At 34.0% G+C, this 22,969-nt stretch overlaps 29 non-coding genes across 29 annotated transcripts; 12 read left to right on the forward strand and 17 right to left on the reverse strand.

Moving 5' to 3' along the window:
* Positions 1-540: 540 nt before the first annotated feature.
* Positions 541-613, reverse strand: Trnar-acg (transfer RNA arginine (anticodon ACG)). Its single transcript has one exon. It is a non-coding gene; the product is annotated as a tRNA-Arg (tRNA).
* Positions 614-1,629: 1,016 nt separating this feature from the next.
* Positions 1,630-1,703, forward strand: Trnai-aau (transfer RNA isoleucine (anticodon AAU)). Its single transcript has one exon. It is a non-coding gene; the product is annotated as a tRNA-Ile (tRNA).
* A 224-nt stretch (positions 1,704-1,927) lies between these two features.
* Trnaq-cug (transfer RNA glutamine (anticodon CUG)) lies at positions 1,928-1,999 on the reverse strand. The gene has a single exon. It is a non-coding gene; the product is annotated as a tRNA-Gln (tRNA).
* A 107-nt stretch (positions 2,000-2,106) lies between these two features.
* Trnad-guc (transfer RNA aspartic acid (anticodon GUC)) lies at positions 2,107-2,178 on the forward strand. Its single transcript has one exon. It is a non-coding gene; the product is annotated as a tRNA-Asp (tRNA).
* A 1,836-nt stretch (positions 2,179-4,014) lies between these two features.
* Trnar-acg (transfer RNA arginine (anticodon ACG)) lies at positions 4,015-4,087 on the reverse strand. The gene has a single exon. It is a non-coding gene; the product is annotated as a tRNA-Arg (tRNA).
* Positions 4,088-4,372: 285 nt separating this feature from the next.
* Positions 4,373-4,444, reverse strand: Trnaq-cug (transfer RNA glutamine (anticodon CUG)). The gene has a single exon. It is a non-coding gene; the product is annotated as a tRNA-Gln (tRNA).
* A 107-nt stretch (positions 4,445-4,551) lies between these two features.
* Trnad-guc (transfer RNA aspartic acid (anticodon GUC)) lies at positions 4,552-4,623 on the forward strand. The gene has a single exon. It is a non-coding gene; the product is annotated as a tRNA-Asp (tRNA).
* A 1,832-nt stretch (positions 4,624-6,455) lies between these two features.
* On the reverse strand, positions 6,456-6,528 carry Trnar-acg (transfer RNA arginine (anticodon ACG)). Its single transcript has one exon. It is a non-coding gene; the product is annotated as a tRNA-Arg (tRNA).
* A 285-nt stretch (positions 6,529-6,813) lies between these two features.
* Trnaq-cug (transfer RNA glutamine (anticodon CUG)) lies at positions 6,814-6,885 on the reverse strand. Its single transcript has one exon. It is a non-coding gene; the product is annotated as a tRNA-Gln (tRNA).
* Positions 6,886-6,992: 107 nt separating this feature from the next.
* Trnad-guc (transfer RNA aspartic acid (anticodon GUC)) lies at positions 6,993-7,064 on the forward strand. The gene has a single exon. It is a non-coding gene; the product is annotated as a tRNA-Asp (tRNA).
* Positions 7,065-8,896: 1,832 nt separating this feature from the next.
* Trnar-acg (transfer RNA arginine (anticodon ACG)) lies at positions 8,897-8,969 on the reverse strand. The gene has a single exon. It is a non-coding gene; the product is annotated as a tRNA-Arg (tRNA).
* Positions 8,970-9,254: 285 nt separating this feature from the next.
* On the reverse strand, positions 9,255-9,326 carry Trnaq-cug (transfer RNA glutamine (anticodon CUG)). Its single transcript has one exon. It is a non-coding gene; the product is annotated as a tRNA-Gln (tRNA).
* A 107-nt stretch (positions 9,327-9,433) lies between these two features.
* Positions 9,434-9,505, forward strand: Trnad-guc (transfer RNA aspartic acid (anticodon GUC)). The gene has a single exon. It is a non-coding gene; the product is annotated as a tRNA-Asp (tRNA).
* Positions 9,506-11,343: 1,838 nt separating this feature from the next.
* Trnar-acg (transfer RNA arginine (anticodon ACG)) lies at positions 11,344-11,416 on the reverse strand. The gene has a single exon. It is a non-coding gene; the product is annotated as a tRNA-Arg (tRNA).
* Positions 11,417-11,701: 285 nt separating this feature from the next.
* On the reverse strand, positions 11,702-11,773 carry Trnaq-cug (transfer RNA glutamine (anticodon CUG)). Its single transcript has one exon. It is a non-coding gene; the product is annotated as a tRNA-Gln (tRNA).
* Positions 11,774-11,880: 107 nt separating this feature from the next.
* Trnad-guc (transfer RNA aspartic acid (anticodon GUC)) lies at positions 11,881-11,952 on the forward strand. The gene has a single exon. It is a non-coding gene; the product is annotated as a tRNA-Asp (tRNA).
* A 1,993-nt stretch (positions 11,953-13,945) lies between these two features.
* Trnar-acg (transfer RNA arginine (anticodon ACG)) lies at positions 13,946-14,018 on the reverse strand. Its single transcript has one exon. It is a non-coding gene; the product is annotated as a tRNA-Arg (tRNA).
* A 1,016-nt stretch (positions 14,019-15,034) lies between these two features.
* On the forward strand, positions 15,035-15,108 carry Trnai-aau (transfer RNA isoleucine (anticodon AAU)). Its single transcript has one exon. It is a non-coding gene; the product is annotated as a tRNA-Ile (tRNA).
* Positions 15,109-15,332: 224 nt separating this feature from the next.
* Positions 15,333-15,404, reverse strand: Trnaq-cug (transfer RNA glutamine (anticodon CUG)). Its single transcript has one exon. It is a non-coding gene; the product is annotated as a tRNA-Gln (tRNA).
* A 107-nt stretch (positions 15,405-15,511) lies between these two features.
* Positions 15,512-15,583, forward strand: Trnad-guc (transfer RNA aspartic acid (anticodon GUC)). Its single transcript has one exon. It is a non-coding gene; the product is annotated as a tRNA-Asp (tRNA).
* A 1,237-nt stretch (positions 15,584-16,820) lies between these two features.
* On the reverse strand, positions 16,821-16,893 carry Trnar-acg (transfer RNA arginine (anticodon ACG)). The gene has a single exon. It is a non-coding gene; the product is annotated as a tRNA-Arg (tRNA).
* Positions 16,894-17,905: 1,012 nt separating this feature from the next.
* Positions 17,906-17,986, forward strand: Trnai-aau (transfer RNA isoleucine (anticodon AAU)). The gene has a single exon. It is a non-coding gene; the product is annotated as a tRNA-Ile (tRNA).
* A 402-nt stretch (positions 17,987-18,388) lies between these two features.
* Trnaq-cug (transfer RNA glutamine (anticodon CUG)) lies at positions 18,389-18,460 on the reverse strand. Its single transcript has one exon. It is a non-coding gene; the product is annotated as a tRNA-Gln (tRNA).
* A 107-nt stretch (positions 18,461-18,567) lies between these two features.
* On the forward strand, positions 18,568-18,639 carry Trnad-guc (transfer RNA aspartic acid (anticodon GUC)). The gene has a single exon. It is a non-coding gene; the product is annotated as a tRNA-Asp (tRNA).
* Positions 18,640-19,908: 1,269 nt separating this feature from the next.
* Trnar-acg (transfer RNA arginine (anticodon ACG)) lies at positions 19,909-19,981 on the reverse strand. Its single transcript has one exon. It is a non-coding gene; the product is annotated as a tRNA-Arg (tRNA).
* Positions 19,982-20,996: 1,015 nt separating this feature from the next.
* On the forward strand, positions 20,997-21,070 carry Trnai-aau (transfer RNA isoleucine (anticodon AAU)). Its single transcript has one exon. It is a non-coding gene; the product is annotated as a tRNA-Ile (tRNA).
* A 256-nt stretch (positions 21,071-21,326) lies between these two features.
* On the reverse strand, positions 21,327-21,398 carry Trnaq-cug (transfer RNA glutamine (anticodon CUG)). Its single transcript has one exon. It is a non-coding gene; the product is annotated as a tRNA-Gln (tRNA).
* Positions 21,399-21,505: 107 nt separating this feature from the next.
* Positions 21,506-21,577, forward strand: Trnad-guc (transfer RNA aspartic acid (anticodon GUC)). Its single transcript has one exon. It is a non-coding gene; the product is annotated as a tRNA-Asp (tRNA).
* Positions 21,578-22,856: 1,279 nt separating this feature from the next.
* On the reverse strand, positions 22,857-22,929 carry Trnar-acg (transfer RNA arginine (anticodon ACG)). The gene has a single exon. It is a non-coding gene; the product is annotated as a tRNA-Arg (tRNA).
* Positions 22,930-22,969: the final 40 nt, after the last annotated feature.

The following is a 22,969-nucleotide window of genomic DNA, read 5'->3' on the forward strand; positions in this document are numbered from 1 at the left end:
CGAGCCCAACTTTTAAATAGCGACTGATGTCAAGGGTTAGTGCGAGGTAACGAATCAATAACCCTTGACTTGTGAAGATAGTCAAAATCTATCTTCAACAATCAAAATGTACATCCAAGACGGTTAGTTCAGTCACTTAGATAGTCGTGATGATAATGAAATAAAATTATACCATTACTGTTCACATAATGATATCAAAATAAATATCATACTTTCTGGAAGTGATCAGTTAAAAAGATAAAAAAAAAAACTCACTAGGGACTAATGTTTCACAATTGAGACCGTATATATAAAACTAGGTCATATTTGTCCATCTAATTGGAGGGGGTATACATTCCCGATCTCCAACTGTACTCCTCCTTGCTGTATCTAACACCGACCGATGACATTTAGGCCAACTACGTTCACTTAAAATCTTTCGTGGATAAAAGAGATTATCCCCAAAGAAAACCAGATGTATACCAGAAATACAGAAATTTTGTTTGACTTTCCCGTGCAGGACTCTGAGGTCTATATTAAGTGACTGTAAAAGAAAATTTACGAGTCTGCCAGCATTCAAACCTGGAATCTTCTGATCCGTAGTCAGACGCGTTATCCATTGCGCCACAGACCCATTGCATGTCATCTCATGCAATGACTAGTTGTTGATGTTCTTTAAAGCAATACCAGCTGTAATTGATGGCAAATAAATTGCAGAATAAAAAAAACCCAGAGAGAATGACATATTTGTGATTGAATATATATCATTTCGTTGCATCAAAGTGGATCTGAAGCAATATCCCCGTCAAATCAGCAGAACATGTCCATTCAAGAATTATCGTCTTCCAGACTGAAATTCCTATTCGTAGTCTGCCATGTACATTGACCTCTAAAGTCACCAGTTCAGAATTATGTGGAAGAGAGGCACTGCGCACGTGTGACATTTCTAAACAATTTAGTATGCCAATTTTAGAGAAAATTTACTATCCAACGTTTATCTCAATGGCACATTGAACATTTGCGTAATAAATTACTTTCTTACACTTATAGTACTTCAAGCTAATCATGAAACGATATAACATTTCATAACAAACGAAATGTGTAGTCACTTACGCCAGTTTCGATCATCGTTCCCGTGTTCGAGGATATGACGAGTGTGTTTGAGCGGTTTGTACGAAACGCTCATTGTAGGTATTCTCTCAAGCAATTTTCCCTTGTTCATTTTGCTGAATTATTCATCAAATCTTAGGGATTATATTAGTTATACAGATAGGTGTTAATTGGTGTATCCTTTGATAGTTGCAAAATACCGTCAGTTACAGCAAACTACACGTTCAACTAGACCATGGCTTGTAAATACTCAAATTCTGTCACATTCTGTGCGTTTTCTTTAAGTTTTCAATATACGATTTAATTTATCACGAACAAAATCATTCATTTACGTGGATTCAAAAGAAGACGTTTTCAGCTGGGTAAAATGTTCCCATGAATTGCTCCTTCGTGAATTAAAACCGTTCTCCTTTACATACAAGTATATATCAAAACATAAATTAATCATACCACACTTTGTATTGATAAAATATTTACTATCAACGACATAGACTACTACAATATATTCGACCAGTTGTCAATCAACCAAATATTAACACAGGCCGGTTAGCTCAGTCGGTTAGAGCGTCGTGCTAATAACGCGAATGTCGTGGGTTCGACCCCCACACTGGCCAGTTTTCAAATTATTTTTATCATCTTTCAAATTATAATAAAAGAAAAGAAAAAAAGAGCGTCGTGCTAATAACGCAAATGTCGTGGGTTCGACCCCTACACTGGCCAGTTTTCAAAAAAAAATTCTCATCTTTCAAATGATACATGTACCAGAAAAGAGAAACTAAATATTTAGTATTACAATACCAAAATAAGATTTTTAATGATTTCCAAAAAAAATAGCATAAGGTTCCACCGAGATTTGAACTCGGATCGCTGGATTCAGAGTCCAGAGTGCTAACCATTACACCATGGAACCTATTGAATAACAATGGTTATTACGCCATTTCAACTGTATCACCCATCCTCAAGTTAATCAACTACTCATAATGCCTCTATCGCAATTTATCTAGGGTGATAATCACTTCCTCGGTAGTATAGTGGTGAGTATACCCGCCTGTCACGTGGGAGACCGGGGTTCAATTCCCCGCCGAGGAGTAACATTTTTCTCTCTCTACCATCTTCTTCCTTGACGCCTTTCTTCCAAGAATATGTATCACAACGTTATTTATTGATTGATCGACGACAATTTGGAAGGACAACTGTAAAGTGTTAAAGTTCAATTTAGATATGACTGATGCATAGGTACACATTTGAAGGTGATAAATTTTTATTTTGGAAAGATATGTTTGATAAATAAATATATATATATAGATGTAAATCAGGTGACTCATTTCAATGGCTCGTTGAAACACCTCGAATGAAGAAAATCAATTGATAAAGAATACTTATTTCTTGACAAAAGTGCATCAAAGTAGCAAACAATATGACTATTTTAATCATTTGTATCAAGTATATTTTTCCTGGATTATTAAAATCTAAAGAAATAACGATATTCCTGAAATGTCGTTATTTTTTTTTATCAATTTCTCTTTGAAATAGATTTGTCTAATCTATCTCATATCCAAATGGCATGGTTCTTGAAGATTGTAGTCGTACATTTAAAAATGATATTAACAAATAACGTTTTCAATGTTCATAAATATTTTTTATTTAAAAAATTAAAAACAATTGCACGAGTTGTGTTCGCAGAATTTATAACAAATTTATGCCATGCACCAAATCAAAGCGAAGTTTGGATTTATCACACTTCTTATTTGGAAACATAATAGTTGTATCAATCCGGGGAAAATGCAAAAAATATCCCATGAAATGATTGGGAGGTTGTATCACTCTTTCCACAGTGAAATCATGCTTCATACAAGGTGCTCAAAGAAGCGGGCAATTGAATAATGAGCCACTTTAAATGTCAATACATGTCAAAATTTATCTTCAACAATCAAAATGTACATCCAAGGCGGTTACATGTAGGTCAGTCACTTAGATAGTCGTGATGATAATGAAATAAAATTATACCATTACTGTTCACATAATGATATCAAAATAAATATCATACTTTCTGGAAGTGATCAGTTAAAGTAATTCCACCCTCCTGTGATGTCATCAGATTTTGCAAAATCAACAATTTATTTAGATTTATGCATGATAGGAACATAAATTTTGTTGGAGTCTTTTCTTATAGTTATTGTAAAAAATCTTGCTAAAAATAAAATATTTCAAAAGTCTTAAGTTATAGATGAATAATCAATGATGCGTTTCAAAATATTGAATCCAAGGGCAATAACTCTGTTTCTATTGATTTCTTTACCAAGTCTATTATGCGATGATTTCCTTTATTTTTTACAGACATTTTGTATATTTTTGTGAAGATACAATTTCATGAAATTGTTATGAATGCTACTATATCGTCATAACCAGTTTGTATGGAATTTTAATATCCCTGTTTAAGGAAAATTGCAATTTTCTGACGGTATATATGATTCTCTTTATGTACGTTTCACATCTTAAAAAGTGTGATGACCTATGTATTTTATTTGATAATTTGTTACTTTTAACTCTAATGAATGGAAATAAATACACATTTTAAACTTGTATCAGATAAAACTGCGAGTATGGAATTATCTTAAGAAGATAAAAAAAACAACTCACTAGGGACTAATGTTTCACAATTGAGACCGTATATATAAAACTAGGTCATATTTGTCCATCTAATTGGAGGGGGTATACATCCCCGATCTCCAACTGTACTCCTCCTTGCTGTATCTAACACCGACCGGTGACATTTAGGCCAACTACATTCACTTAAAATCTTTCGTGGATAAAAGAGATTATCCCCAAAGAAAACCAAATGTATACCAGAACTACCGAAATTTTGTTTGACTTTCCCGTGCAGGACTCTGAGGTCTATATTAAGTGACTGTAAAAGAAAATTTACGAGTCTGCCAGGATTCGAACCTGGAATCTTCTGATCCGTAGTCAGACGCGTTATCCATTGCGCCACAGACCCATTGCATTCTATTGATCCCCACACTGGCCAGTTTTCAAATTATTTTTATCATCTTTCAAATTATAATAAAAGAAAGGAAAGAAAGAGCGTCGTGCTAATAACGCAAATGTCGTGGGTTCGACCCCTACACCGGCCAGTTTTCAAATTATTTTTTTCATCTTTCAAATTATACATGTACCAGAAAAGAGAAACTAAATATTTAGTATTACAATACCAAAATAAGATTTTTAATGATTTCTTGGATTTCCATGATTCAAAAGCAAAATTTCCAATACAAATAGCATAAGGTTCCACCGAGATTTGAACTCGGATCGCTGGATTCAGAGTCCAGAGTGCTAACCATTACACCGTGGAACCTTATGAATAACAATGGTTATTACGCCATTTCAACTGTACCACCCATCCTCAAGTTAATCAACTACTCATAATGCCTCTATCGCAATTTATCTAGGGTGATAATCACTTCCTCGGTAGTATAGTGGTGAGTATACCCGCCTGTCACGTGGGAGACCGGGGTTCAATTCCCCGCCGAGGAGTAACATTTTTCTCTCTCTACCATCTTCTTCCTTGACGCCTTTCTTCCAAGAATATGTATCACAACGTTATTTATTGATTGATCGACGACAATTTGGAAGGACAACTGTAAAGTGTTAAAGTTCAATTTAGATATGACTGATGCATAGGTACACATTTGAAGGTGATAAATTTTCATTTTGGGAAGATATGTTTGATAAATAAATATATATATATACATGGAAATCAGGTGACTCATTTCAATGGCTCGTTGAAACACCTCGAATGAAGAACATCAATTGATAAAGAATACTTATTTCTTGACAAAAGTGCATCAAAGTAGCAAACAATATGACTATTTTAATCATTTGTATCAAGTATATTTTTCCTGGATTAGTAAAATCTAAAGAAATAACGATATTCCTGAAATGTCGTTATTTTTTTATCAATTTCTCTCTGAATAGATTTGTCTAATCTATCTCATATCCAAATGGCATGGTTCTTGAAGATTGTAGTCGTACATTTAAAAATGATATTAACAAATAACGTTTTCAATGTTCATAAATATTTTTTATTTAAAAAATTAAAAACAATTGCACGAGTTGTGTTCGCAGAATTTATAACAAATTTATGCCATGCACCAAATCAAAGCGAAGTTTGGATTTATCACACTTCTTATTTGGAAACATAATAGTTGTATCAATCCGGGGAAAATGCAAAAAATATCCCATGAAATGATTGGGAGGTTGTATCACTCTTTCCACAGTGAAATCATGCTTCATACAAGGTGCTCAAAGAAGCGGGCAATTGAATAATGAGCCACTTTAAATGTCAATACATGTCAAAATCTATCTTCAACAATCAAAATGTACATCCAAGGCGGTTACATGTAGGTCAGTCACTAAGATAGTCGTGATGATAATGAAATAAAATTATACCATTACTGTTCACATAATGATATCAAAATAAATATCATACTTTCTGGAAGTGATCAGTTAAAGTAATTCCACCCTCCTGTGGTGTCATCAGATTTTGCAAAATCAACAATTTATTTAGATTTATGCATGATAGGAACATAAATTTTGTTGGAGTATTTTCTTATAGTTATTGTAAAAAATCTTGCTAAAAATAAAATATTTCAAAAGTCTTAAGTTATAGATGAATAATCAATGATGCGTTTCAAAATATTGAATCCAAGGGCAATAACTCTGTTTCTATTGATTTCTTTACCAAGTCTATTATGCGATGATTTCCTTTATTTTTTACAGACATTTTGTATATTTTTGTGAAGATACAATTTCATGAAATTGTTATGAATGCTACTATATCGTCATAACCAGTTTGTATGGAATTTTAATATCCCTGTTTAAGGAAAATTGCAATTTTCTGACGGTATATATGATTCTCTTTATGTACGTTTCACATCTTAAAAAGTGTGATGACCTATGTATTTTATTTGATAATTTGTTACTTTTAACTCTAATGAATGGAAATAAATACACATTTTAAACTTGTATCAGATAAAACTGCGAGTATGGAATTACCTTAAGAAGATAAAAAAAAAACTCACTAGGGACTAATGTTTCACAATTGAGACCGTATATATAAAACTAGGTCATATTTGTCCATCTAATTGGAGGGGGTATACATCCCCGATCTCCAACTGTACTCCTCCTTGCTGTATCTAACACCGACCGGTGACATTTAGGCCAACTACATTCACTTAAAATCTTTCGTGGATAAAAGAGATTATCCCCAAAGAAAACCAGATGTATACCAGAACTACCGAAATTTTGTTTGACTTTCCCGTGCAGGACTCTGAGGTCTATATTAAGTGACTGTAAAAGAAAATTTACGAGTCTGCCAGGATTCGAACCTGGAATCTTCTGATCCGTAGTCAGACGCGTTATCCATTGCGCCACAGACCCATTGCATTCTATTGACCCCCACACTGGCCAGTTTTCAAATTATTTTTATCATCTTTCAAATTATAATAAAAGAAAGGAAAGAAAGAGCGTCGTGCTAATAACGCAAATGTCGTGGGTTCGACCCCTACACCGGCCAGTTTTCAAATTATTTTTTTCATCTTTCAAATTATACATGTACCAGAAAAGAGAAACTAAATATTTAGTATTACAATACCAAAATAAGATTTTTAATGATTTCTTGGATTTCCATGATTCAAAAGCAAAATTTCCAATACAAATAGCATAAGGTTCCACCGAGATTTGAACTCGGATCGCTGGATTCAGAGTCCAGAGTGCTAACCATTACACCGTGGAACCTTATGAATAACAATGGTTATTACGCCATTTCAACTGTACCACCCATCCTCAAGTTAATCAACTACTCATAATGCCTCTATCGCAATTTATCTAGGGTGATAATCACTTCCTCGGTAGTATAGTGGTGAGTATACCCGCCTGTCACGTGGGAGACCGGGGTTCAATTCCCCGCCGAGGAGTAACATTTTTCTCTCTCTACCATCTTCTTCCTTGACGCCTTTCTTCCAAGAATATGCATCACAACGTTATTTATTGATTGATCGACGACAATTTGGAAGGACAACTGTAAAGTGTTAAAGTTCAATTTAGATATGACTGATGCATAGGTACACATTTGAAGGTGATAAATTTTCATTTTGGGAAGATATGTTTGATAAATAAATATATATATATACATGGAAATCAGGTGACTCATTTCAATGGCTCGTTGAAACACCTCGAATGAAGAACATCAATTGATAAAGAATACTTATTTCTTGACAAAAGTGCATCAAAGTAGCAAACAATATGACTATTTTAATCATTTGTATCAAGTATATTTTTCCTGGATTAGTAAAATCTAAAGAAATAACGATATTCCTGAAATGTCGTTATTTTTTTATCAATTTCTCTCTGAATAGATTTGTCTAATCTATCTCATATCCAAATGGCATGGTTCTTGAAGATTGTAGTCGTACATTTAAAAATGATATTAACAAATAACGTTTTCAATGTTCATAAATATTTTTTATTTAAAAAATTAAAAACAATTGCACGAGTTGTGTTCGCAGAATTTATAACAAATTTATGCCATGCACCAAATCAAAGCGAAGTTTGGATTTATCACACTTCTTATTTGGAAACATAATAGTTGTATCAATCCGAGGGAAATGCAAAAAATATCCCATGAAATGATTGGGAGGTTGTATCACTCTTTCCACAGTGAAATCATGCTTCATACAAGGTGCTCAAAGAAGCGGGCAATTGAATAATGAGCCACTTTAAATGTCAATACATGTCAAAATCTATCTTCAACAATCAAAATGTACATCCAAGGCGGTTACATGTAGGTCAGTCACTTAGATAGTCGTGATGATAATGAAATAAAATTATACCATTACTGTTCACATAATGATATCAAAATAAATATCATACTTTCTGGAAGTGATCAGTTAAAGTAATTCCACCCTCCTGTGATGTCATCAGATTTTGCAAAATCAACAATTTATTTAGATTTATGCATGATAGGAACATAAATTTTGTTGGAGTCTTTTCTTATAGTTATTGTAAAAAATCTTGCTAAAAATAAAATATTTCAAAAGTCTTAAGTTATAGATGAATAATCAATGATGCGTTTCAAAATATTGAATCCAAGGGCAATAACTCTGTTTCTATTGATTTCTTTACCAAGTCTATTATGCGATGATTTCCTTTATTTTTTACAGACATTTTGTATATTTTTGTGAAGATACAATTTCATGAAATTGTTATGAATGCTACTATATCGTCATAACCAGTTTGTATGGAATTTTAATATCCCTGTTTAAGGAAAATTGCAATTTTCTGACGGTATATATGATTCTCTTTATGTACGTTTCACATCTTAAAAAGTGTGATGACCTATGTATTTTATTTGATAATTTGTTACTTTTAACTCTAATGAATGGAAATAAATACACATTTTAAACTTGTATCAGATAAAACTGCGAGTATGGAATTACCTTAAGAAGATAAAAAAAAAACTCACTAGGGACTAATGTTTCACAATTGAGACCGTATATATAAAACTAGGTCATATTTGTCCATCTAATTGGAGGGGGTATACATCCCCGATCTCCAACTGTACTCCTCCTTGCTGTATCTAACACCGACCGGTGACATTTAGGCCAACTACATTCACTTAAAATCTTTCGTGGATAAAAGAGATTATCCCCAAAGAAAACCAGATGTATACCAGAACTACCGAAATTTTGTTTGACTTTCCCGTGCAGGACTCTGAGGTCTATATTAAGTGACTGTAAAAGAAAATTTACGAGTCTGCCAGGATTCGAACCTGGAATCTTCTGATCCGTAGTCAGACGCGTTATCCATTGCGCCACAGACCCATTGCATTCTATTGACCCCCACACTGGCCAGTTTTCAAATTATTTTTATCATCTTTCAAATTATAATAAAAGAAAGGAAAGAAAGAGCGTCGTGCTAATAACGCAAATGTCGTGGGTTCGACCCCTACACCGGCCAGTTTTCAAATTATTTTTTTCATCTTTCAAATTATACATGTACCAGAAAAGAGAAACTAAATATTTAGTATTACAATACCAAAATAAGATTTTTAATGATTTCTTGGATTTCCATGATTCAAAAGCAAAATTTCTAATACAAATAGCATAAGGTTCCACCGAGATTTGAACTCGGATCGCTGGATTCAGAGTCCAGAGTGCTAACCATTACACCGTGGAACCTTATGAATAACAATGGTTATTACGCCATTTCAACTGTACCACCCATCCTCAAGTTAATCAACTACTCATAATGCCTCTATCGCAATTTATCTAGGGTGATAATCACTTCCTCGGTAGTATAGTGGTGAGTATACCCGCCTGTCACGTGGGAGACCGGGGTTCAATTCCCCGCCGAGGAGTAACATTTTTCTCTCTCTACCATCTTCTTCCTTGACGCCTTTCTTCCAAGAATATGCATCACAACGTTATTTATTGATTGATCGACGACAATTTGGAAGGACAACTGTAAAGTGTTAAAGTTCAATTTAGATATGACTGATGCATAGGTACACATTTGAAGGTGATAAATTTTCATTTTGGGAAGATATGTTTGATAAATAAATATATATATATACATGGAAATCAGGTGACTCATTTCAATGGCTCGTTGAAACACCTCGAATGAAGAAAATCAATTGATAAAGAATACTTATTTCTTGACAAAAGTGCATCAAAGTAGCAAACAATATGACTATTTTAATCATTTGTATCAAGTATATTTTTCCTGGATTAGTAAAATCTAAAGAAATAACGATATTCCTGAAATGTCGTTATTTTTTTTTTATCAATTTCTCTTTGAAATAGATTTGTCTAATCTATCTCATATCCAAATGGCATGGTTCTTGAAGATTGTAGTCGTACATTTAAAAATGATATTAACAAATAACGTTTTCAATGTTCATAAATATTTTTTATTTGAAAAATTAAAAACAATTGCACGAGTTGTGTTCGCAGAATTTATAACAAATTTATGCCATGCACCAAATCAAAGCGAAGTTTGGATTTATCACACTTCTTATTTGGAAACATAATAGTTGTATCAATCCGAGGGAAATGCAAAAAATATCCCATGAAATGATTGGGAGGTTGTATCACTCTTTCCACAGTGAAATCATGCTTCATACAAGGTGCTCAAAGAAGCGGGCAATTGAATAATGAGCCACTTTAAATGTCAATACATGTCAAAATCTATCTTCAACAATCAAAATGTACATCCAAGGCGGTTACATGTAGGTCAGTCACTTAGATAGTCGTGATGATAATGAAATAAAATTATACCATTACTGTTCACATAATGATATCAAAATAAATATCATACTTTCTGGAAGTGATCAGTTAAAGTAATTCCACCCTCCTGTGATGTCATCAGATTTTGCAAAATCAACAATTTATTTAGATTTATGCATGATAGGAACATAAATTTTGTTGGAGTCTTTTCTTATAGTTATTGTAAAAAATCTTGCTAAAAATAAAATATTTCAAAAGTCTTAAGTTATAGATGAATAATCAATGATGCGTTTCAAAATATTGAATCCAAGGGCAATAACTCTGTTTCTATTGATTTCTTTACCAAGTCTATTATGCGATGATTTCCTTTATTTTTTACAGACATTTTGTATATTTTTGTGAAGATACAATTTCATGAAATTGTTATGAATGCTACTATATCGTCATAACCAGTTTGTATGGAATTTTAATATCCCTGTTAAAGGAAAATTGCAATTTTCTGACGGTATATATGATTCTCTTTATGTACGTTTCACATCTTAAAAAGTGTGATGACCTATGTATTTTATTTGATAATTTGTTACTTTTAACTCTAATGAATGGAAATAAATACACATTTTAAACTTGTATCAGATAAAACTGCGAGTATGGAATTACCTTAAGAAGATAAAAAAAAAAAACTCACTAGGGACTAATGTTTCACAATTGAGACCGTATATATAAAACTAGGTCATATTTGTCCATCTAATTGGAGGGGGTATACATCCCCGATCTCCAACTGTACTCCTCCTTGCTGTATCTAACACCGACCGGTGACATTTAGGCCAACTACATTCACTTAAAATCTTTCGTGGATAAAAGAGATTATCCCCAAAGAAAACCAGATGTATACCAGAACTACCGAAATTTTGTTTGACTTTCCCGTGCAGGACTCTGAGGTCTATATTAAGTGACTGTAAAAGAAAATTTACGAGTCTGCCAGGATTCGAACCTGGAATCTTCTGATCCGTAGTCAGACGCGTTATCCATTGCGCCACAGACCCATTGCATTCTATTGACCCCCACACTGGCCAGTTTTCAAATTATTTTTATCATCTTTCAAATTATAATAAAAGAAAGGAAAGAAAGAGCGTCGTGCTAATAACGCAAATGTCGTGGGTTCGACCCCTACACCGGCCAGTTTTCAAATTATTTTTTTCATCTTTCAAATTATACATGTACCAGAAAAGAGAAACTAAATATTTAGTATTACAATACCAAAATAAGATTTTTAATGATTTCTTGGATTTCCATGATTCAAAAGCAAAATTTCCAATACAAATAGCATAAGGTTCCACCGAGATTTGAACTCGGATCGCTGGATTCAGAGTCCAGAGTGCTAACCATTACACCGTGGAACCTTATGAATAACAATGGTTATTACGCCATTTCAACTGTACCACCCATCCTCAAGTTAATCAACTACTCATAATGCCTCTATCGCAATTTATCTAGGGTGATAATCACTTCCTCGGTAGTATAGTGGTGAGTATACCCGCCTGTCACGTGGGAGACCGGGGTTCAATTCCCCGCCGAGGAGTAACATTTTTCTCTCTCTACCATCTTCTTCCTTGACGCCTTTCTTCCAAGAATATGCATCACAACGTTATTTATTGATTGATCGACGACAATTTGGAAGGACAACTGTAAAGTGTTAAAGTTCAATTTAGATATGACTGATGCATAGGTACACATTTGAAGGTGATAAATTTTTATTTTGGGAAGATATGTTTGATAAATAAATATATATATATACATGGAAATCAGGTGACTCATTTCAATGGCTCGTTGAAACACCTCGAATGAAGAAAATCAATTGATAAAGAATACTTATTTCTTGACAAAAGTGCATCAAAGTAGCAAACAATATGACTATTTTAATCATTTGTATCAAGTATATTTTTCCTGGATTAGTAAAATCTAAAGAAATAACGATATTCCTGAAATGTCGTTATTTTTTTTTTATCAATTTCTTTTTGAAATAGATTTGTCTAATCTATCTCATATCCAAATGGCATGGTTCTTGAAGATTGTAGTCGTACATTTAAAAATGATATTAACAAATAACGTTTTCAATGTTCATAAATATTTTTTATTTGAAAAATTAAAAACAATTGCACGAGTTGTGTTCGCAGAATTTATAACAAATTTATGCCATGCACCAAATCAAAGCGAAGTTTGGATTTATCACACTTCTTATTTGGAAACATAATAGTTGTATCAATCCGAGGGAAATGCAAAAAATATCCCATGAAATGATTGGGAGGTTGTATCACTCTTTCCACAGTGAAATCATGCTTCATACAAGGTGCTCAAAGAAGCGGGCAATTGAATAATGAGCCACTTTAAATGTCAATACATGTCAAAATCCATCTTCACAAGTCAAGGGTTATTGATTCGTTACCTCGCACTAACCCTTGACATCAGTCGCTATTTTAAAGTTGGGCTCGAGAAGAAGGATGACGCAATACGCTAAAATTAATCAGCCAATGAGATTTCTTGTTTCAGATGAAATTTTGGTAAGGGAATAAACAGAAAGTAAAAAATGGCGTCCGTTGACGAAAAGATATATGAAAAACATCAAATCGAGCATTTGACTGAAAACCAAAAGCTTTCGATATCATGTATCAGAGAAGGAAAAGATGTTTTTATTGGGACTAAAACCGGCAGTGGTAAATCCCTATCTTAAGAAGTTGTTCCCATTATTTTAGACAATTTGTTTAAATTGTTAAAACATAGTCGTCAAACGTACTTCGAGAATCCATCATTTTCATTCGGCTCATACCCCAAAACCTCGTCTAATTGTTTCTTCAAGCAAAACGAACTCCCGAAAATCAATCGACGGTATCTGTCTTGTACTAATTGGCCAGAAATTCTACACCATAATGCCGTCGACATCCGTGTTTACTGTTTAGTTTTGTTTTCGACCGATTATAAAAGCCGTTGTCTGATTGGTTTGCAGCTTCAGACTGCAAACCAATCATATGCTTCTTCTCGAGCCCAACTTTTAAATAGCGACTGATGTCAAGGGTTAGTGCGAGGTAACGAATCAATAACCCTTGACTTGTGAAGATAGTCAAAATCTATCTTCAACAATCAAAATGTACATCCAAGACGGTTAGTTCAGTCACTTAGATAGTCGTGATGATAATGAAATAAAATTATACCATTACTGTTCACATAATGATATCAAAATAAATATCATACTTTCTGGAAGTGATCAGTTAAAAAGATAAAAAAAAACTCACTAGGGAATAATGTTTCACAATTGAGACCGTATATATAAAACTAGGTCATAGTTGTCCATCTAATTGGAGGGGGTATACATTCCCGATCTCCAACTGTACTCCTCCTTGCTGTATCTAACACCGACCGTTGACATTTAGGCCAACTACGTTCACTTAAAATCTTTCGTGGATAAAAGAGATTATCCCCAAAGAAAACCAGATGTATACCAGAAATACAGAAATTTTGTTTGACTTTCCCGTGCAGGACTCTGAGGTCTATATTAAGTGACTGTAAAAGAAAATTTACGAGTCTGCCAGGATTCAAACCTGGAATCTTCTGATCCGTAGTCAGACGCGTTATCCATTGCGCCACAGACCCATTGCATGTCATCTCATGCAATGACTAGTTGTTGATGTTCTTTAAAGCAATACCAGCTGTAATTGATGGCAAATAAATTGCAGAATAAAAAAACCCCAGAGAGAATGACATATTTGTGATTGAATATATATCATTTCGTTGCATCAAAGTGGATCTGAAGCAATATCCCCGTCAAATCAGCAGAACATGTCCATTCAAGAATTATCGTCTTCCAGACTGAAATTCCTATTCGTAGTCTGCCATGTACATTGACCTCTAAAGTCACCAGTTCAGAATTATGTGGAAGAGAGGCACTGCGCACGTGTGACATTTCTAAACAATTTAGTATGCCAATTTTAGAGAAAATTTACTATCCAACGTTTATCTCAATGGCACATTGAACATTTGCGTAATAAATTACTTTCTTACACTTATAGTACTTCAAGCTAATCATGAAACGATATAACATTTCATAACAAACGAAATGTGTAGTCACTTACGCCAGTTTCGATCATCGTTCCCGTGTTCGAGGATATGACGAGTGTGTTTGAGCGGTTTGTACGAAACGCTCATTGTAGGTATTCTCTCAAGCAATTTTCCCTTGTTCATTTTGCTGAATTATTCATCAAATCTTAGGGATTATATTAGTTATACAGATAGGTGTTAATTGGTGTATCCTTTGATAGTTGCAAAATACCGTCAGTTACAGCAAACTACACGTTCAACTAGACCATGGCTTGTAAATACTCAAATTCTGTCACATTCTGTGCGTTTTCTTTAAGTTTTCAATATACGATTTAATTTATCACGAACAAAATCATTCATTTACGTGGATTCAAAAGAAGACGTTTTCAGCTGGGTAAAATGTTCCCATGAATTGCTCCTTCGTGAATTAAAACCGTTCTCCTTTACATACAAGTATATATCAAAACATAAATTAATCATACCACACTTTGTATTGATAAAATATTTACTATCAACGACATAGACTACTACAATATATTCGACCAGTTGTCAATCAACCAAATATTATCACAGGCCGGTTAGCTCAGTCGGTTAGAGCGTCGTGCTAATAACGCGAATGTCGTGGGTTCGACCCCCACACTGGCCAGTTTTCAAATTATTTTTATCATCTTTCAAATTATAATAAAAGAAAAGAAAAAAAGAGCGTCGTGCTAATAACGCAAATGTCGTGGGTTCGACCCCTACACTGGCCAGTTTTCAAAAAAAAATTCTCATCTTTCAAATGATACATGTACCAGAAAAGAGAAACTAAATATTTAGTATTACAATACCAAAATAAGATTTTTAATGATTTCCAATAAAAATAGCATAAGGTTCCACCGAGATTTGAACTCGGATCGCTGGATTCAGAGTCCAGAGTGCTAACCATTACACCGTGGAACCTATTGAATAACAATGGTTATTACGCCATTTCAACTGTACCACCCATCCTCAAGTTAATCAACTACTCATAATGCCTCTATCGCAATTTATCTAGGGTGATAATCACTTCCTCGGTAGTATAGTGGTGAGTATACCCGCCTGTCACGTGGGAGACCGGGGTTCAATTCCCCGCCGAGGAGTAACATTTTTCTCTCTCTACCATCTTCTTCCTTGACGCCTTTCTTCCAAGAATATGTATCACAACGTTATTGATTGATCGACGACAATTTGGAAGGACAACTATAAAGTGTTAAAGTTCAATTTAGGTATGACTGATGCATAGGTACACATTTGAAGGTGTTAAATTTTCATTTTGGGAAGATATGTTTGATAAATAAATATTTATATATACATGTAAATCAGGTGACTCATTTCAATGGCTCGTTGAAACACCTCGAATGAAGAAAATCAATTGATAAAGAACACTTATGTCTTGACAAAAGTGCATCAAAGTAGCAAACAATATGACTATTTTAATCATTTGTATCAAGTATATTTTTCCTGGATTGTTAAAATCTAAAGAAATGACGATATTCCTAAAATGTCGTTATTTTTTATCAATTTCTTTTTGAAATAGATTTGTCTAAGATATCTCATATCCAAATGGCATGGTTCTTGAAGATTGTAGTCGTACATTTAAAAATTATATTAACAAATAACGTTTTCAATGTTCATAAATATTTTTTAGTTGAAAAATTAAAAAAAAAATTGCACGAGTTGTGTTCGCAGAATTTATAACAAATTTATGCCATGCACCAAATCAAAGCGAAGTTTGGATTTATCACACTTCTTATTTGGAAACATAATAGTTTTATCAATCCGAGGAAAATGCAAAAAATATCCCATGAAATGATTGGGAGGTTGTATCACTCTTTCCACAGTGAAATCATGCTTTATACGAGGTGCTCAAAGAAGCGGGTAAATGAATAATGAGCCACTTTAAATGTCAATACATGTCAAAATATATCTTCAACAATCAAAATGTACATCCAAGGCGGTTACGTCAGTCACTTGGATAGTTGTGATCATAATGAAATAAAATTATACCATTACTGTTCACATAATGATATCAAAATAAATATCATACTTTCTGGAAGTGATCAGTTAAGAAGATAAAAAAAAAACTCACTAGGAACTAATGTTTCACAATTGAGACCGTATATATAAAACTAGGTCATATTTGTCCATCTAATTGGAGGGGGTATACATCCCCGACCGATGACATTTAGGCCAACTACATTCACTTAAAATCTTTCGTGGATAAAAGAGATTATCCCCAAAGAAAACCAGATGTATACCAGAACTACAGAAATTTTGTTTGACTTTCCCGTGCAGGACTCTGAGGTCTATATTAAGTGACTGTAAAATAAAATTTTACGGGTCTGCCAGGATTCGAACCTGGAATCTTCTGATCCGTAGTCAGACGCGTTATGCATTGCGCCACAGACCCATTGCATGTCATCTCATGCAATGACTAGTTGTTGGATGTTCTTTAAAGCAATACCAGCTGTAATTGATGGCAAATCAATTGCAGAATAAAGAAACTCCAAAGAGAATGACATATTTGTGATTGAATATATATCATTTCGTTGCATCAAAGTGGATCTGAAGCAATATACCCGTCAAATCAGCAGAACATGTCCATTCATGAATTATCGTCTTCCAGACTTGAATTCCTATTCCGTAGTCTGCCATGTACATTGACCTCTAAAAGTCACCAGTTCAGAATGATACGGAAGAGAGGCACTGCGCACGTGTGATATTTCTAAACAATTTAGTATGCCAATTTTAGAGAAAATTTACTATCAAACGTTTATCTCAATGGCACATTTGCGTAATAAATTACTTTCTTACACTTACAGTACTTCAAGCTAATCATGAAACGATATAACATTTCATAACAAACGAAATGTGTAGTCACTTACGCCAGTTTCGATCATCGTTCCCGTGTCCGAGGATATGACGAGTGTGTTTGAGCGGTTTGTACGAAACGCTCATTGCAGGTATTCTCTCAAGCAATTTTCCCTTGTTCATTTTGCTGAATTATTCATCAAATCTTAGGGATTATATTAGTTATACAGATAGGTGTTAATTGGTGTATCCTTTGATAGTTGCAAAATACCGTCAGTTACAGCAAACTACACGTTCAACTAGACCATGGCTTGTAAATACTCAAATTCTGTCACATTCTGTGCGTTTTCTTTAAGTTTTCAATATACGATTTAATTTATCACGAACAAAATCATTCATTTACGTGGATTCAAAAGAAGACGTTTTCAGCTGGGTAAAATGTTCCCATGAATTGCTCCTTCGTGAATTAAAACCGTGCTCCTTTACATACAAGTATATATCAAAACATAAATTAATCATACCACACTTTGTATTGATAAAATATTTACTGTCAACGACATAGACTACTACGATATATTCGACCAGTTGTCAATAAACCAAATATTATCACTGACCGGTTAGCTCAGTCGGTTAGAGCGTCGTGCTAATAATGCGAATGTCGTGGGTTCGACCCCCACACTGGCGAGTTGTCAAATTATTTTTATCATCTTTCAAATTATAATAAAAGAGAAGAAAAAAAGAGCGTCGTGCTAATAACGCATATGTCGTGGGTTCAACCCCCACACTGGCCAGTTTTCAAAAAAAAATTCTCATCTTTCAAATTATACATGTACCAGAAAAGAGAAACTAAATATTTTTATCATCTTTCAAATTATAATAAAAGAGAAGAAAAAAAGAGCGTCGTGCTAATAACGCATATGTCGTGGGTTCAACCCCCACACTGGCCAGTTTTCAAAAAAAATTATCATCTTTCAAATTATACATGTACCAGAAAAGAGAAACTAAATATTTAGTAGCACAATACCAAAATGAGATTTTTAATGATTTCTTGGATTTCCATGATTCAAAAGCAAAATTTCCAATACAGTAGCATAAGGTTCCACCGAGATTTGAACTCGGATCGCTGGATTCAGAGTCCAGAGTGCTAACCATTACACCATGGAACCTATTGAATAACAATGGTTATTACGCCATTTCAACTGTACCACCCATCCTCAAGTTAATCAACTACTCATGATGCCTCTATCGCAATTGATCTAGAGTGATAATTACTTCCTCGGTAGTATAGTGGTGAGTATACCCGCCTGTCACGTGGGAGACCGGGGTTCAATTCCCCGCCGAGGAGTAACATTTTTCTCTCTCTACCATCTTCCTTGACGCCTTTCTTCCAAGAATATGTATCACAACGTTATTGATGGATCGACGACAATTTGGAAGGACAACTATAAAGTGTTAAAGTTCAATTTAGATATGACTGATGCATAGGTACATATTTGAAGGTGTTAAATTTTCATTTTGGGAAGATATGTTTGATAAATAAATATTTATATATACATGTAAATCAGGTGACTCATTTCAATGGCTCGTTGAAACACCTCGAATGAAGAAAATCAATTGATAAAGAACACTTATGTCTTGACAAAAGTGCATCAAAGTAGCAAACAATATGACTATTTTAATCATTTGTATCAAGTATATTTTTCCTGGATTGTTAAAATCTAAAGAAATAACGATATTCCTGAAATGTCGTTATTTTTTATCAATTTCTTTTTGAAATAGATTTGTCTAATATATCTCATATCCAAATGGCATGGTTCTTGGAGATTGTAGTCGTACATTTAAAAATGATATTAACAAATAACGTTTTCAATGTTCATAAATATTTTTTAGTTGAAAAATTTAAAAAAATTGCACGAGTTGTGTTCGCAGAATTTATAACAAATTGATGCCATGCACCAAATCAAAGCGAAGTTTGGATTTATCACACTTCCTATTTGGAAACATAATAGTTTTATCAATCCGGGGAAAATGCAAAAAATATCTCATGAAATGATTGAGAGGTTGTATCATTCTTTCCACAGTGAAACCATGCTTTATACGAGGTGCTCAAAGAAGCGGGCAAATGAATAATGAGCCACTTTAAATGTCAATACATGTCAAAATATATCTTCAACAATCAAAATGTACATCCAAGGCGGTTACGTCAGTCACTTGGATAGTTGTGATGATAATGAAATAAAATTATACCATTACTGTTCACATAATGATATCAAAATAAATATCATACTTTCTGGAAGTGATCAGTTAAGAAGATAAAAAAAAAACTCACTAGGGACTAATGTTTCACAATTGAGACCGTATATATAAAACTAGGTCATATTTGTCCATCTAATTGGAGGGGGTATACATTCCCGATCTCCAACTGTACTCCTCCTTGCTGTATCTAACACCGACCGATGACATTTAGGCCAACTACATTCACTTAAAATCTTTCGTGGATAAAAGAGATTATCCCCAAAGAAAACCAGATGTATACCAGAACTACAGAAATTTTGTTTGACTTTCCCGTGCAGGACTCTGAGGTCTATATTAAGTGACTGTAAAAGAAAATTTACGAGTCTGCCAGGATTCAAACCTGGAATCTTCTGATCCGTAGTCAGACGCGTTATCCATTGTGCCACAGACCCATTGCATGTCATCTCATGCAATGACTAGTTGTTGGATGTTCTTTAAAGCAATACCAGCTGTAATTGATGGCAAATCAATTGCAGAATAAAAAAATCCAAAGAGAATGACATATTTGTGATTGAATATATATCATTTCGTTGCATCAAAGTGGATCTGAAGCAATATACCCGTCAAATCAGCAGAACATGTCCATTCATGAATTATCGTCTTCCAGACTGAAATTCCTATTTGTAGTCTGCCATGTACATTGACCTCTAAAGTCACCAGTTCAGAATGATGCGGAAGAGAGGCACTGCGCACGTGTGACATTTCTAAACAATTTAGTATGCCAATTTTAGAGAAAATTTACTATCCAACGTTTATCTCAATGGCACATTGAACATTTGCGTAATAAATTACTTTCTTACACTTATAGTACTTCAAGCTAATCATGAAACGATATAACATTTCATAACAAAGAAATGTGTAGTCACTTACGCCAGTTTCGATCATCGTTCCCGTGTTCGAGGATATGACGAGTGTGTTTGAGCAGTTTGTACGAAACGCTCATTGTAGGTATTCTCTCAAGCAATTTTCCCTTGTTCATTTTGCTGAATTATTTATCAAATCTTAGGGATTATATTAGTTATACAGATAGGTGTTAATTGGTGTATCCTTTGATAGTTGCAAAATACCGTCAGTTACAGCAAACTACACGTTCAACTAGACCATGGCTTGTAAATACTCAAATTCTGTCACATTCTGTGCGTTTTCTTTAAGTTTTCAATATACGATTTAATTTATCACGAACAAAATCATTCATTTACGTGGATTCAAAAGAAGACGTTTTCAGCTGGGTAAAATGTTCCCATGAATTGCTCCTTCGTGAATTAAAACCGTTCTCCTTTACATACAAGTATATATCAAAACATAAATTAATCACACCACACTTTGTATTGATAAGATATTTACTGTCAACGACATAGACTACTACAATATATTCGACCAGTTGTCAATCAACCAAATATTATAACAGGCCGGTTAGCTTAGTCGGTTAGAGCGTCGTGCTAATAACGCGAATGTCGTGGGTTCGACCCCCACACTGGCCAGTTTTCAAATTATTTTTATCATCTTTCAAATTATAATAAAAGAAAAGAAAAAAAAAGAGCGTCGTGCTAATAACGCAAATGTCGTGGGTTCGACCCCTACACTGGCCAGTTTTCAAATTATTTTTATCATCTTTCAAATTATACATGTACCAGAAAAGAGAAACTAAATATTTAGTAGCACAATACCAAAATGAGATTTTTAATGATTTCTTGGATTTCCATGATTCAAAAGCAAAATTTCCAATACAATAGCATAAGGTTCCACCGAGATTTGAACTCGGATCGCTGGATTCAGAGTCCAGAGTGCTAACCATTACACCATGGAACCTAATGAATAACAATGGTTATTACGCCATTTCAACTGTACCACCCATCCTCAAGTTAATCAACTACTCATGATGCCTCTATCGCAATTTATCTAGGGTGATAATTACTTCCTCGGTAGTATAGTGGTGAGTATACCCGCCTGTCACGTGGGAGACCGGGGTTCAATTCCCCGCCGAGGAGTAACATTTTTCTCTCTGTACCATCTTCTTCCTTGACGCCTTTCTTCCAAGAATATGTATCACAACGTTATTGATGGATCGACGACAATTTGGAAGGACAACTATAAAGTGTTAAAGTTCAATTTAGATATGACTGATGCATAGGTACACATTTGAAGGTGATAAATTTTCATTTTAGGAAGATATGTTTGATAAATAAATTTATATATATACATGTAAATCAGGTGACTCATTTCAATGGCTCGTTGAAACACCTCGAATGAAGAAAATCAATTGATAAAGAATACTTATTTCTTGACAAAGGTGCATCAAAGTAGCAAACAACATGACTATTTTAATCATTTGTATCAAGTATATTTTTCCTGGATTGTTGAAATCTAAAGAAATAACGATATTCCTGAAATGTCGTTATTTTTTTTATCAATTTCTTTTTGAAATAGATTTGTCTAATCTATCTCATATCCAAATGGCATGGTTCTTGAAGATTGTAGTCGTACATTTAAAAATGATATTAACAAATAACGTTTTCAATGTTCATAAATATTTTTTATTTGAAAAATTAAAAACAATTGCACGAGTTGTGTTCGCAGAATTTATAACAAATTTATGCCATGCACCAAATCAAAGCGAAGTTTGGATTTATCACACTTCTTATTTGGAAACATAATAGTTGTATCAATCCGGGGAAAATGCAAAAAATATCCCATGAAATGATTGGGAGGTTGTATCACTCTTTCCACAGTGAAATCATGCTTCATACAAGGTGCTCAAAGAAGCGGGCAATTAAATAATGAGCCACTTTAAATGTCAATACATGTCAAAATATATCTTCAACAATCAAAATGTACATCCAAGGCGGTTAGGTCAGTCACTTAGATAGTCGTGGTGATAATGAAATAAAATTATACCATTACTGTTCACATAATGATATCAAAATAAATATCATACTTTCTGGAAGTGATCAGTTAAGAAGATAAAAAAAAAACTCACTAGGGACTAATGTTTCACAATTGAGACCGTATATATAAAACTAAGTCATATTTGTCCATTTAATTGGAGGGGGTATACATCCCCGATCTCCAATAATTGTACTCCTCCTTGCTGTATCTAACACCGACCGATGACATTTAGGCCAACTACATTCACTTAAAATCTTTCGTGGATAAAAAGAGATTATCCCCAAAGAAAACCAGATGTATACCAGAACTACAGAAATTTTGTTTGACTTTCCCGTGCAGGACTCTGAGGTCTATATTAAGTGATTGTAAAAGAAAATTTTACGAGTCTGCCAGGATTCGAACCTGGAATCTTCTGATCCGTAGTCAGACGCGTTATCCATTGTGCCACAGACCCATTGCATGTCATCTCATGCAATGACTAGTTGTTGGGTGTT

Source organism: Ostrea edulis, chromosome 1 (genome assembly GCF_947568905.1).
Source record: "Ostrea edulis chromosome 1, xbOstEdul1.1, whole genome shotgun sequence".
Lineage (NCBI taxonomy): Eukaryota > Metazoa > Mollusca > Bivalvia > Ostreida > Ostreidae > Ostrea > Ostrea edulis.